We start from the raw sequence: 15,899 nt of genomic DNA, 5'->3' as shown, positions 1-15,899 counted from the left end.
CAGCCTATAAATTTTGCTTAACTCTTGTGCTTTTAAACATGATTTATATTACTTTTCAGCCTGGTTGAAGCTATTCCGATTCTCTGGGGAGAGTTTTTGAATTAAATGATGCCTTCTTGCGAGTAATTCGGGGTCAAAATTAGGGTATTTTTATAGTAAAAGTTCTATAATTCCTAAACAAGCAAAGATAGAGGTTTACTATATTTAGCAATGTTGTGTATTTTTACTATTTGAACATCTTTCAAAAACTGGAAAAAGTCATAAAACAACTACAAAAACAGCTAAAATAGAAAAACTGATTTTAACGATTTTTCATTTATAAGAAATAGGATTTTTCTATCCTTGCTGAAGAGATAGAAGATTACTGTCTTCAGCAAAATTTCTTGTAATAATATGCTGTAAAACTTTGCAGGACACATCAATGCATTATATTGAAACTGAAGAAAAATAATTTTTTTATTGCACTTTTCCAAGGTTCCAAAACCTAAAACAAAGATTTCTGCCTCAAAGCTAATGCGCACCAAAAAAGGTTCTGGACCAGTGTGCCCGGTTTATTGAGCTTTCGGTTGACCAATTGAGGGTTAAAATATAATTTTTAGTAGAAGTCTTCGATATTGCAAGGTGTTAAGTCTTAAATTGTGAAAAAAAATTCAAAAGAAAAAAATTCACGATTTTGCCAGTTTCCCCATTTTGTCAGCCCAAAATTCATCATGGGGCTGACAAAATCGGAACATTACTGTATCTCTTTTCTCTGTTTTCTCCTTTCGCTGCTTTCTCTGTTTTCTGATTCCTTAGTTTTCTCTGTTTAGTGCTTTTCCTGTTTTCTGATTTCTCTATTTTCTGCCTACCCTGTTTTATTTTTGTTTACTGATATCTCTCTTTTCTCTGTTTCCTGCCTTCCTTTTTCCTTTGTTTTCTGATTTCTCAGTTTTCTGCCTTCCCCGTTTTCTGATATTTCTCATTTCTCTGTTTTCTCTGCTCTGCTTTTCTGTTTTCTCTGTTTTTTGTATTTCCATGTTTTCTGTAGTTTCTAATTTCTCAGGTTTCTTTATTTCTTGCCTACCCTGTTTTATTTGTTTAACGCTTTCCCTATTTTTTGCTTTCTGATTTTTGTTTTTGCTTTCCCTGTTTTCTCTGTTTTTTATCACTTTGTTTTCTGACTTCCCTAGATTTTCTGTTTTCTGGTATTTCTGTTTTCTTTTTTCTCTTCTTTCCCTGTTTTCTGATATCTTTGTTCTCTGCTTTTCCTGTTTTTCTGTTTTCTGATATTGCTCATTTTTCTGTTTTCTCTATTTTATGATTTCTCAGTTTTCTCTATTTCCTGATTAGCCTGTTTCCTTTGTTTAATGTTTTGCCTGTTTTCTCTGATTTCTCTGCTCTCTGATTTTTCTATTTTCTCTGTCTTCTGAGTTTTCAGTTCCCTCTGTTTTCTGATTGCTCAGTTTTCTGCCTTCCCTGTTTTCTCTGTTTTCCGATTTTGCTGTTTCTTCTGATTTCTCTGCTTTCTGATGTTTCTAGTTTTTCTGTTTTCTGAGTTTCCTTTGTTTTCTGTTTTCCCTGTTTTCCGCCTTCCCTGTTTTTCTCTGTGTTTGCTGATATTTCTCTTTTCTCTTTTTTCTGCCTTCCCTGTTTTCTGCTTACCCTGTTTTGTCAGTTTAACTTCGCGGTTTGCATATCATTTTAAATTAAATATTATTTTTGTTAATTTGTATATCATTTTTGTGTTGTTTTTGACGTAGGACTACGTCTTACGGCAAGTTTTAAGATAGGGTGTCATTCCAAAAAATCGAAAAATGCGAGCGTCACGAAAAATGAAAGGTTTTGAGCGCTAATAGCTCAGCGGTTTTCCTATCGATTTTCAATATTCTTACACCAATCGATCGGGAAATCTTCTAAGAATTGACCCAAATGAAGAAAAGTATAGATTCTTGATGTTGAACTATTGAAAAATTGAAAATAATGAACCTATGTTTTACCAGAATTCTCGCTTCGTGATTGGTTGGAAGATTCTTTGCGATGATCTAAACCTATACCAATTTGATATCTGTGCTTGGGAAGTAAGCCAAAACAAGTGACCAAGTTTCCTCATTTCAACAAGAATTCTTAACACCGCGGTTAAACCTAGACCATTTTGATGTCCTTGCTTGGGAAGTACGTCAGAAACAGTGACAAAGCCCCCTCGTGCCAACAGATTTCTTACGAACGCGATTAAACCTAGTCCAATTTGATGTCTGTGTTAGGGAAGTGTACCAGAAAAAATGACACAAGTTCGTTGTCCCAATAGATCGCAAATTCTTTACTGCGAGACTACAGCTATAGTGTACGGTTATAATACGACTCTGTATGAAGGTAAAATTGGTCATCATCGATTCTGCCAATTTCAAAAGCAGTTTTTTTTTGTTTGAAACAAAAATTCGGTTTATGAAAATATATTCGCTGTGTTCAGATTGGCAAGAAGAATGCAGTATATACATTTTTATAAACACAATCCCGCTTTTGGGCCGAAAAGCTGCTTCCGAAATTGGGCTTTCCGACGAAAAGTCAATGACTGCTAGTTTCCCGTGAATACGCATGCTTACCGTTTCATTAGAAGTGTATTGAAAAGATGTGCTGTTGATAAAATAGGATTGAATTGGTAAAATCCCTTCAACGGGAACCATGGGTAATAAAAACAATCTTTAATTTCAGTAAGGTAGCAGGAAAGCAATAGTTTGTGTTCTTGATTTTGTTAAATTGTTTTCAAATGCACAATCTTTTGAGAATTGAACGTATGCAATGTTACTACTTTGATAAAAGTTACATACAACGCATGTAGCATGTATACACTCAGAAAAATAAATTGTAAATGCAAAAGAATTCTTTATAAATTCAACAGAAAATATTGTTGACTGAAGGCTAACCCAGATATTTTTTTGATTCTAACTGTTTGACCTTTTAGATCAACAATAAGTTTTGTTATTTCGAATAATAGCTAGTTTCTATCAAAGAAAAAATTGTAGAATCAAAAATAAGTACTTTTGAGTTTATAAACGATCTAGTAGAAGCAAAAGGAGTGTGAATTAAGTTTAAACAATATTTTTTTTGATTCAAAAATATGATGCAAGTTGAACTCAACAACAGGGGATTGTTGTTTCACACTATCATCATTTTTCTGCGTGTATATGTTGCATATAGCATGTATACATGAAGAATCGAATGATTACAAGCATGAATACATGCTACTATCACTACAAAGAGTCTTACGTAGTCCTGCGTCACCTAAATATGCGGTCGTGTCTTGTACACAACCCCTCTGATTTTTTATATTTCTGTGCATTTTTGGATGGTTTTTGCGTCTTTAATATTTTTTTCGCTTCACTATTGCTTAATTTTTGAATAATTTTTCTGCCATATTTTGTAATATTTTTGCATAATTTATGTTTTATGTCATTATTGCACCACTTGTATTTTCTTTTTAACTAATTTTTGTTAAGTTAGTTTACTTTTATCACTAAATTCTCTGTTATTTCTTACTTCTTCTTACTTTATCTAACGTTTAAAGTAGTGTAAAGGGCAATTGTAGAGCTAATTATTATCTGCATTGTTGTTGCAGAAGGTATAGTTCTATCTTTTGTATTTACGGCACTATGAGGCTGCTACCCCGTTGGTAGCCAAAAGAGCGCTCATATGGCTACCAACGGAGTAGCAATCGCGTAGCGTCGTAAAATACAAAAAATAAAACTATACTTTCTTCAGCAATATTCCAGATAATAATTAGCTCTACAATTGTTCGTTACACTACTTTTTCAAATTCTGTTTAGTTGAGGCGCTGTTGTCAAATGAGCATCTACGGAGCAAAAAATCGAGAATGAAGCCTGGTTTTATGTATCCTATTTGTTATTATTGTATTATTGTTGTATATTATTGAAACATTTTTGTTTCATATTTTAGCTATTTGTATGGAATGTTTTAAAATATTTGTATCTCATTCCATGTTATTCTGGTATCAATCTGCGTTGTTATATATTTGTTACATTTATGCCATTTTTGCGCCATTATTCTCTTGTAATTTGTAGCATTCTTGTCTACTATTTGGATTTCAAATATCATTTTAGTATTCAAGTATTTTAGTATATCGTGAATTCCGGTAAAATTGATCACTTTTTCGAGTAGTTTTCAAATATCTTTGAATAGAAACATATTTCAGAAGATAATTGATTTTTAAAATAAGTACTGTAGTGCTGGCTACACGACAGTATCATGTGCATCGTATATAAATAGTTTTATTTTAGATAAAAGAAGAATGTAATCGTGAAATTGAAAAATCACAAATAACGGGTGAAATTGATCACGTAGAAATCAAGACGATATTGCTATCAAACCATATGCTCTGACAGCAATAAGCTAGCGTGCAGTATAAAATCTGGCGTAATTGAGATAGGCAACATAACATCCTGCATGTAGGCAACAATGTCGCGTATAGCAACTAGCACAAAAATCAGACAGACAGCTCTACATTAGCATGGATTTATGCGGCAACTAAATAAATATGAACGATTAAAAAGATATTAAGGGGAAACCGAAAATGGCTCAAAGATGGCTGGATAAATGGCTACCGTTCGATGCATGTATTGTTTTGTGCCTTAAAAATGCATATGTATTGGCAGAGCACGTAAACAGTGCTCCTAGTGCAGTTAGAATTTCCTAAATTTTGCATTCCATTTATCGACCCGGTATATATCAACAAACGCTCAGCAAAACGTAATTACTAATGGAAAATAAATTCAACGGATCATATAGATCATTAGGTGTTCAAAAAACGTATAATCTGGAATTGGTTAATAGATATTTGGTTGCGCACATATTTCGTTGCACTAGCGCTTTCCGAAAAAAACAGCACCACGGTCTCAAAGTTTCGCCACATCAATGAGCTTTTAAAGAGCTTTCTGCTTTTGCAGCATCGATAAGCTTAGAGAATGTAAACAAACAACAGCTGATCAGCAATCAAAAACTCGCCTTCGATGCAAACGGATTAATTAGCCATCCTATTGAATGCATAGGATCAATAGGATTGCTGCTGCAAATCTTAGATGAATCGGAATGTCTTAAAAAAGAAAATACACCATATATCGGGATGTTCGTGGTCGGTGCGGTTGGCTGCGGATAAACTGTGTTTATGTTTGCAAGCTCTGCCATTTGACATATATTACTAATACTAATGCAACATTCAAATAAACGTTTAGGTTTTTAACGAACACATGAGATGTACAGTACAGTGTGAGTCGCTCTAACACAATAACGTTAGCCACTTTCGGTGTCTCCTTAAGCAAATTTTAGCATCGTATTCGCGATTTTTTTAAACACAGCTGTATATATGTGTGAATGTACGATTTACGTATACAATCTTCACCTATCTAGTGAAACAAATAATTTTACTCTCCTCATATACGGGAGCTTGACTGTCTCTTTGAATGTGTAGTTGCATTTCGCTATGTAAGCACAAACCGATCTCTTGCACTCTCATGCAACTGCCATATGAATCGTATGAAAATTTGTGCGAAGTATTGTCTGTCTTTTGCACTCTTTTATGAATTTCCATTCTGCTTCACAGAAAGTACAAACTTTCGCAGGTGGCAGCTCCATTTCGCAGCCATAGCGAACTAGAAATCTATGTTGTCTCAGTTCATGATGTTATCAATCGTTTTATTTTGTAAAAGGTCAAATTAAACAAATCGCATTATTTTATTTATTGATACTGTCAAAGCACAGCCAGATAATTAGAGAACCGAATTAGTTCCATCAAAACTTTCTGCTGCAATGAAATTTGTGTTAACGGCAAAAAGTTTTACCGGGCATGTTGAAAATTGCGATTCGATCAAAATAGTAAATTTTAAAAAATCAAGCCATTTACAAGATCAATCTTGCTGAAATCCAAGTGACTTTGATCTGTTGTGTTATATGAATGGGTGCATATACAACTTTATGAATCAGTATGAACGTTGAATAATGAGTTTTTTACTCGTTGGTCCGCGGTGAGCAATTTCACCCGACTGATCAATTTCGCCCGAATCGACGGTACGTATTGTTGTCCTATATTTGTTATTATTTTTGTAAAACAGATTGAAAAAATTTATTTTCAGCTGATTGAGTAATAGACTCTACTTGTTTTTGTACCATTTGTGTCTCATTTTTGTATCATTCTTGTCTTTGTGTCTTTTCGATTTCAATTTTTTAATCATTTTTTGTGTTCATTTTCCGTCTTTTTGTTTATTTTTAATTGTTTAATATTTGTGTCATTTTTGTATAATTTAGTTATATTAGTAATTTTCTGTCATTTTTTGCACCATTTTTGTATTCTTTATATGTTAGTTTTATTTCATTACTACGTCGTTTGCGTCACTTCTCAAGTAACAATTCTAAAGCTACTTGGTTTTACTTGAATTTTATATGGGTTTTATTGCGGTAGAAGATAAAGCGCATGCCACCCTAGGTACGCCAGTGGCTGTTACTATTTAACTGTAGCTAGAATATCAAAACATTCCCAAAAGGCTAATTTGTACCAAACAATCCACGAGTCTGCAGACCGAAGAGACGAAGGCAAAATACATAAATTATGTTTCCACTTCAATAAACCACAATAATCGTCCTATAGAAAAAACCGCCTACCGGTTTGGTGTGTCGTCCTTTTTGAACAGAATTTCCCAGCTATCGATCGGTAGGACTATAGGAATTGGGAAAATATTACTACAGCACAGTTAGTTCTGCTTCAGTTTGGACTGAAACACCCACACTTGTTTATACATAAACTATCGAAATCAATTGGTTAGTATTCGACAAGCTCCGTTGACCATTGAGAGGCCAACTGTACAGAGTTTTGCAACTTGTTCACTAACAAAATACGCATTTACGGTAATGGTTCATGCTCGTTTTGCCAGACGTTTAGACTTCAGATTGGACCATCGTCAATATAAAAGTCTCATTCGTGCAGATCGATCCAGAATATCTGCAACTACCATGCCAAAACAACTCCAGCAAAAGTCGCAAACCATCAGAATATCCTCGGTGAAAAGCACCATTCTCCCTCTGCTTCGATTGTTCAACCGTGCTCGGTGCCAGCAAGAATCCTACAGCTTCCGTCTACACACAGTAAATGGCACAATAACGCCGCAGAAAATGGCGTCATACAAAATTTATGATTTACCGACGACCAGTAATTCAATAACAGAATAACCTCATGGGTACCAGTACAATACCGGGCTGTACACACAACGACGTAACATATTATAGTAAATAGCCCAGCTATTTTGTGCTACGTTCTGAAGCACGGATTTCGATTGGCCTGAAGAAGACTAAACGGGAGGTACTTTCCCGAAATGACTTCTTCAAATTGTCGAGGGATGAAGCATCGTTTCGAGCATTTTCTATACTTCATAAACAGAAACAGTGTCCACAGCTTTCTATCTTATTACTAACCCACACACCGTTTAGTATTGTTTTGCAAATTTGATATCCTTTTCGTGGGTAAACATCAATCATTCATATTATAGAGCTACCAAACATCGAACGAAATCTAATATTTTCCATTTTTTCTTCGTTTCTTTTTCAGGTAAGCACACTTCGAAATTAGACTCGACTCTTTGTGGAAACATCGGATTTGATAAGGATACGGGGCAATCCGAAAGGAATCCGTTACTCAGCTCTGCTCTGCTCTGCCGGCCTGGCACACAAGTAAAACATCAAAGGATTTCTGTTTACTGTTACTTTCTGAGAATTGTGCGCTGGAATGTTTGCACGGTGTAAATTTTTCCATTTGCTGGTCGGGGATTGCCATTCTTGCCTTGCCGTGCCTTGCCATACCATACCGCGAACCCGTTCCTATCACCGCACCAGTTTAGTCTGTCTAGCTCTTGTTGGCAGGCTAGCAAATTACCAGCATGGTTGAGACTCCGACAGTCGGAGTGAACATAATATTTATCTCCCACAGCAAACACAGAAGGAATTCAACAGTATGCCTTGGAGCAGAAGTAATTAAGCAAAAAGGATAAGTATGCTATCTCGGAGCGGGTGGGTGAGTGGTAGTAGGTTTTGGTTTGGGGAAGGGAGAAAGAAGGAAGAAAAAAGATTGCAGCACCAGAAAGGTTAAGCTACTTTTGAACGCAATAGGATTAGCGGGAATATGATTATGTATGAGGAGAAAAGAATCTGTTGAAAAAGTTACCAACCCAAGCCGGGGCGTAATTAAAAATATGTAAATCAGATAAATTATCCTCAGTGTAATTGAAAACAAGGGGGAAAACATGAGAAGGCGATTTGGACTAAGGGTAGTCGCGAATCGCAATGAATGCGAAATCTTCGGTTTCGAAAAAGTGATTATGGGGTGTATTATTTCGAAATTATAAATCGATTATTGTACATCGGGAAATAAAAGCTGTGCAAAAAAAAAACGAAAAATCGCAAAGAAAAATAGAAAAATTGTATTCAGAAATCAGTAAAGCCCACAAGAAAGTCATTTTAATCGTATAAATAAAGCAGAAACCACAAAAACAAAAGAACAGAAAAAAATTGGCAAAAATTCGCCGTAAAAAGCGACGAAAATGCCAAAAGCAAGGGTAACATAACGACGAAATAATAATGAAAGAGATAATGGAAAGACGACTAATACAGGGATACCTCGATATAAAACAATTTATAATTTCTAAAAGTTGTCTTATATCGAAATTGTCTTATATCGAAACTGGTTTTTTTCATAACAAATTTGCATTAGCGGTCGCCAGTTTTGCTTTGTGTTATGTGTTTACGGTTTTTGAACTATTTATTATTGTTTGAACTATTAGTTTTTTACTATTTTTAGGGCTATTTTGAAATAATGAACATCTTCATGGCGCCGATTTTAGAATTAGCTCTGGTATCGTAACCAGCTATGTCAAAGGGATTTGTTTTGATAGAAGACAAAAATTGTCTTATATCGAAGTGTCTTATATCGAGGTTGTTTTATAACGAGGCTGTCTTATATCGAGGTATCCCTGTATAGGACTGAGAGATGACAAAAAGACGATGAATGAGAAGAAAAGATAACAACGGAGACGTCAAAAAAAACGACGAAAAGATGGCAAATCCATTACAAAAAAATGACGAAGAGGCGACGAAACAACGACGAAAATTTGACGCAAAGATGACGAAAAGGTGATTAAAAGATGACGCAAATATAATAAAAAGTAAACGACAAGACAATGAAAGACAACCAAAATACGATGAAAATGCGACGAAAACAAGCCAAAACAGCAACAACATACAAGGCGATAAAAAATGGCAAAAACGACACAAAACAGCGTAAGCAAAAACAAAAAAGACGTCGGGCAAAAAGACGACTAAAAAGCGTAGAAAAAAACAAAAATAAGATGACAAAGTAATGACGAAAGAATGACAAAAAGACAGCAGATAGACGACGAAAAGGCGATGAAAAGGCGGAAAAAAGACGACGAAAAAGGGATGACAAGTAGGTTGAAAACCATGAAATGCCGATAATACGACAATAAAAAGCAACGAAAGCAATCAAAGACGCCATAAGAGACGATAAAAATGATGACAAATCACTAAAAAGAAACAAAAAGATGATGTAAAGATGCTAGAAAGCCACAGGTTTAAAGGAACAAAAATGAATAACATGAAAATACGATAAAAAAGCTAAAGAACCGACAAAAAAATGACAAAAAGGCATCAAACATGTGAAAAAGACGATGAAGAGACGAAGAATATACGACAGAAAGACGACGAAAGAACGACGAAAAGACACTAAACCGACAACTTTTTTTTTCGTCTCAATAACAAAAAGCACAACGAAAAAAAGGCAAAAAGGTGACAAAAAGATAACAACCAAAAACAGCGAAACGACAACAAAACACGATGACGAGATGTAAAAAATAAAGAAAAGACGATAAAATATCCTTGAAAAGACTACTAAAACGAAAAGACAACAATAAAATGACGAAAAGACAGCAAATGACCAAAAAAAATACGAAGAGTTGGTGCAAAGATGACAAAAAGATGATGAAAAGATAGTTAAAATATGATGCAAAATTGACAAAAAAGATGCTGAAGGACATCAAAAATACGATGAAAATAATATGAAAATACGCCGAAAAAAGCCAAAACAGCGACAACGCACAGGACGACGAAAAAATGGCAAAAAGTAACACAAAACGGTAAAACGGTGGCAAAAGACAATGAAAAGACGATAAAAACAAAACGAAGAAAAGATGAAAATATGACGAAGAAAAGATGCCATAACAGCAACAAAAGCGACAAAACTGGAACAAAAGGATGTGTCAAAAAACTACGAAATAACAATGAAAAGATAGCAAAAAGATCATAAAAAGACGAATAAAATACGACCGAAAGATGACAAATATGCAGAAAGACATCATAGAGTTGTCAAAAAGTCGACGAATGTGAAAAAAAGAAAACAACGGGATGTCAAAAAGATGACGACCACGTATCAAGAACACAACAATAAATTGTTGAAAAGATGTCGAAAACCCAGCAAATGGATGACAAAACATTACGAAAAGGCTGCGAAAAGTCAACGAAAATGTGAGGCACGCAAGATTAAAATATGATGACAATTTTACTATGAAAGATAACAACAATACGATGAAAATAACATGAAAATTCGACGAAAAGATGCAAAAGCGGTGATAGCTAACAATAAATGGCAGAAAGTAACACAAAACGGCGAAATGACGACAAAAAAAGATGAAAAGTTGACAAGAAAACCATGAAAAAACGGCAAAATTATGATGCAAACATGACGAAAAAGTAATGAAGAAATGGCCGAACTCTGATAACAAGTTGACGAAAAGACGATGAAAGACTAAGAAAATACAATCAAAATAACTTGAAAACTCGACGAAGAGATGCCGAAACAGTGAAAACAAGTAGGACGATGAAAAAAATGGTAAAAGTAACACAAAACAGCGGAGCAACAATAAAAGACAATGAAAGGGTGATGAATATACAGCACAACGAGAAAACGGCGGGAAGGTGACAAAAGGTCAATAACCAAGAACAGCGAAACGACAACAATGGATGAAAAAATAACATAAAAACGAAGAAAAGACACCAAAATGTCGATGAAAAGACAACAAAAAAAAAACGGCGAAAAGCCGCCGACAAGAACCACAAAAACAGACAAAATAAACGACGAAATAACGATGAAAATGGAGCAAAAGGCATTAAAAGACGAGTAAAATACAGCAGAGAGATGACAAAATCACGACGAATAAGAAGAATATATAATGATAAAATGACAAAAAGACGACCCAAGACTGACGAAAAGGAAGCAAATCAATGACAAGGCGACGAAAAATGGCAAAAAGGGACGAAAAAGAGCGAAAAAACGACAAAAGACGATGAAAAGTTGACAAAGAAATGAAGAAAAGACGTCAAAATTATAATATCAAATGACGACGGACGGAAAGGAGAGGTGATGGAAAGATGGCGCAAATATAAAGAAAAGTTAACGAAAAGACGATGGAAGACAACAAAGTAACTTGAAGTACAATGAAAACTACACGAAAATACGACGAAATGAAGCTTAAAGAGCAACAACACACACCGCGACGAAAATATGGCAAGTGACTTGAAATAGCGAAACGACGAAAACAGACGATGAAAAGATGATAAAAAAGACATCAAAACAGAAACAAAAAAGACGACAAAACAGCAATGGAAAAAGACAAAAATGGGAAAAATCTGCAGAAAAAAGGGAAAAAACATCAAAAATAAGTGACAAACACAATGAAACGATTACAAAAAGATCGTGAAAAGATGATCAAAATTCGACCTAGAGATAATAAATACTGTAAACGTACCCAATTCTGCGCACTCCACGTATCAGTCAAAACTTTCAAATTCCTGCAAATTTTAATCTTAATTAACACATCTAGGGAAATACGTACACTTAAAGCTATTCATTTGAGAATGCTATGATTTTTAAGGAAAATATGCGGTGAGCAGAATTAGGAACCATGCGCAGAATTAGATGGATTTACGGTATGAAGAAAAGAAATCAAAGAGATGACAAAAGGACGAATAAAAAGCGTCGAAAATACAATGATAAGATTACGAAAAGATGTCGCCAGAACGACGAAAAGATAGAAAATAACCGACGAAAAGGCGGTTGAAACGCGGCAAAAAGACAATGGAAAAATGACGAAAAAATGATGACAAGTAGGTGAAAAGACGATGGAAACAGACAAAAGTCCACCTAAATGCGATGAAAGTATGCCGATGCCGAGAGACGCCAACCAAAGAAACCAAAACATCATAAAAGTCGATTGCCACCATAAAAGGCGAAATGATGACAATACGCTAAAAAGAAACAAAAAGATGAGGATGAGGATGGGGATGAGAAAGACCTAAAGTATCAGGAACCATGGACGTAGCAACGTGTGTTTGTAGGTTCGAACCCCCCCATCCTTGTTTAACGTAAATTTTTAAGCGGCTCCGTCAAAGTTAAGTTAAGCAGCTTTTGCACAATTCTAAGCCCTAGAAGTAGCTCAGGTTCAAGTTCAAGTCCAAGTCCTGGTCCAAGTTCAGGTCCAAGTCCAAGTCCTGGTCCAAGTCCTGGTCCAAGTCCTGGTCCAAGTCCTGGTCCAAGTCCTGGTCCAAGTCCTGGTTCAAGTCCTGGTCCAAGTCCTGGTCCAAGTCCTGGTCCAAGTCCTGGTCCAAGTCCTGGTCCAAGTCCTGGTCCAAGTCCTGGTCCAAGTCCTGGTCCAAGTCCTGGTCCAAGTCCTGGTCCAAGTCCTGGTCCAAGTCCTGGTCCAAGTCCTGGTCCAAGTCCTGGTCCAAGTCCTGGTCCAAGTCCAAGTCCAAGTCCAAGTCCAAGTCCAAGTCCAAGTCCAAGTCCAAGTCCAAGTCCAAGTCCAAGTCCAAGTCCAAGTCCAAGTCCAAGTCCAAGTCCAAGTCCAAGTCCAAGTCCAAGTCCAAGTCCAAGTCCAAGTCCAAGTCCAGGTCCAAGTCCAAGTCCAAGTCCAAGTCCAAGTCCAAGTCCAAGTGCAAGTCCAAGTCCAAGTCCAAGTCCAAGTCCAAGTCCAAGTCCAAGTCCAAGTCCAAGTCCAAGTCCAAGTCCAAGTCCAAGTCCAAGTCCAAATCCAAGTCCAAGTCCAAGTCCAAGTCCAAGTCCAAGTCCAGGTCCAAGTCCAAGTCCTGGTCCAAGTCCAAGTCCTGGTCCAAGTCCTGGTCCAAGTTCTGGTCCAAGTACAAGTCCGTGTCCAAGTCCAAGTCCAAGTCCAAGTCCAAGTCCAAGTCCAAGTTCAAGTCCAAGTGCCGGTCCAAGTCTAAGTCCAAATCCAAGTACAAGTCCAAATCAACTTCCAAGTCCAAGTCCAAGTCCCGGCCCAAGTCCAAGTCTCGGTCCAAGCCCAAGTCTCGGTCTAAGTTCAAGTCTCGGTCCAAGTCCATGTACCAGTCCAAGTCCAAATTCAAGATTAAGTGCAAGTCTAAGTTCGTCCAAGCCTAAGCTCAAGTCCTAGTCCATATTCCGGTCCCAGTTCAAGTCACGATTCGGTTTTACAGACGTTTTGCCTTTCTACTATATAAATATATAGTATAAAGGTATAGAAATCACTTGGAAAACCGGAAATGGAAAGAAGGTCCTGCGGGCCGAATGTTATATATCATTCGATTCAGTTTCGAAAACTGAGCATTTTCTGTGTGTGTGTGTATGTATGTGTGTGTGTGTGTGTGTGTGTGTGTGTGTGTGTGTGTGTGTGTGTGTGTGTGTGTGTGTGTGTGTGTGTGTGTGTGTGTGTGTGTGTGTGTGTGTGTGTGTGTGTGTGTGTGTGTGTGTGTGTGTGTGTGTGTGTGTGTGTGTGTGTGTGTGTGTGTGTGTGTGTGTGTGTGTGTGTGTATGTGTGTGTGTGTGTATGTGACGCTTTTAATCTCACTCACTTTTCTCGGAGATGGCTGGACCGATTTTAATGTTCTTAGTGTCAAATGAAAGGTCTAGATGTCCCATTGGTCGCTATTGAATTTCATACTGATCGGACTTTTAGTTCAAAAGTTATGTATAAAAATACGAAAAATATGGGACTCCATTATCTCATAGGTTCCTTAACCGATTTGAACAAAATTGATTGCATATGAAAGAGGAGCCTTGCAAACCCTTAACTTCCAAATTTCATGATGATTGGACTTGTAGTTTGAAAATTACATAAAGAAATGTGAAAAAATAGTATTTAAAACATATTTTTGAAACATATAAACATTAATTCAATGAAAAACATCACACATTTTATTATTATTTGAAAACTACTGCTGAGATCTATCAAACGAAACCGAGTTATTTAAAATCGGACGGTTCATTCAAAAGTTATTCAAACTTTAACACTTAAGCACCGTATATTGAACCGTTAAAACGTGTGAAATCAAATCATATCAATCAAATGTTGGTTGTATTCAATGTGTGTGATGTATATATGTGTGTATGTATGTATGTATGTATGTATGTATGTATGTATGTATGTATGTATGTATGTATGTATGTACGTATGTATGTATGTGTGTATGTATGTGTGCAAGTGATTACTATTTGCAATTTTTAAATTTGCATTGAAATTCAAGAAAAGTGAGAAACAGGTCAATTGTCTGAAGTTTTTGAAGTCTCTTAGTGGAATACGAACTCTGAAATTAAAGAAAAGAAAAAACTTTTACCGACTAAATTCCACTATTTATTATTTATTCGCGACAGATACGTATACGCTTTGAAATAAGACAGTGATGAAGCCTGCACATCGTAGGCGAACTACGTATCTGTTGCAAATAAATATTAAGTAGCGGGATTCAATTGAAAAGTTTTTTCTTTTCTTTGCTTTCAGATTTCAATTGTCATTTTCTTCACTTGATTTTACTCACAATTGTACAAGAAAAGCAAAAAGCGAAGAAAAGCAGTTAATTTAAGCATGTAGGTCTAGTGGTGTATAGGATTAAAAATACTAGTGTGTTGATTTTTCCAAACAAAATTATACAAACTTCAAACAAATTTTCCGCATCAATAGAAGCTCTTTTCTATCAATAGATACTAGAGTTTAGGCATGTTATATGAAAAATAGGAACTAAACGTTGCACGGTAATAATTTTATAAGATTTGTTTTCGTTAGTGACATTTTCAAGGATAGATGTCTTATGTCATGTATCAAGTTTTAATAAATAAATAAAAAATGACAAGCACTTGAAATCATATCGATCATATTTCCCATTCTCAAGCATGTTTATGGCGCAGCTTTTGCACTATTTTTTTTATCTCATCTTGTTTCCCTGTCCCTCTTATGGGATACATTGTAAAAACGATGCGACCAAGCTAATGACTATCTTTTCATGAAAGTACATTCAAAAGAAGCTTAAGTTTTGATTTTCATGCAAAAATAAATATTTGAAAGAGCGCCAGCTAATAAAAATTTCACTTTCTCTTTTATATCTAATGCTCTATTCAGTTATTTTTTCTAATTCAGATACCTATATTGCAAAATTGAAGCCAAGCCAACTAATAGTAAAATTTTGAGATGAATCATTTTGTTGTAGATATCCTTTATCTTCAAAAGCGAAGTATAATGATAATTTTTCTGAACTTTTGTTTTTCAAAGATGCTAACTCTTGAACGCATGGTATTAATATCAAAATATCAAAAAATCTGCTAAGAACACATATTTCATATTGTCAATTCGAAACATGTTTCGTATGTGGCTCTGAAGCCCGAAAGTTAAGGCCGTCTGTAGACCCGTTAGAGGGTTAATTTCTAATTTTCTATATATGTTCATTCAAGTCTGCAAACATTATATTTTTTTTATAAATCACGTAAAAATTATAAAACTAAATAAGGTGTTCATCAAGTAACATAAATGACGCTTGCAACTATTTACGCA

This window comes from Sabethes cyaneus, chromosome 2 (genome assembly GCF_943734655.1).
Source record: "Sabethes cyaneus chromosome 2, idSabCyanKW18_F2, whole genome shotgun sequence".
NCBI classification, from domain to species: Eukaryota; Metazoa; Arthropoda; class Insecta; order Diptera; family Culicidae; genus Sabethes; species Sabethes cyaneus.
The sequence above is the reverse complement of the archived record's forward strand: the minus strand, read 5'-3'. Positions refer to the sequence as shown.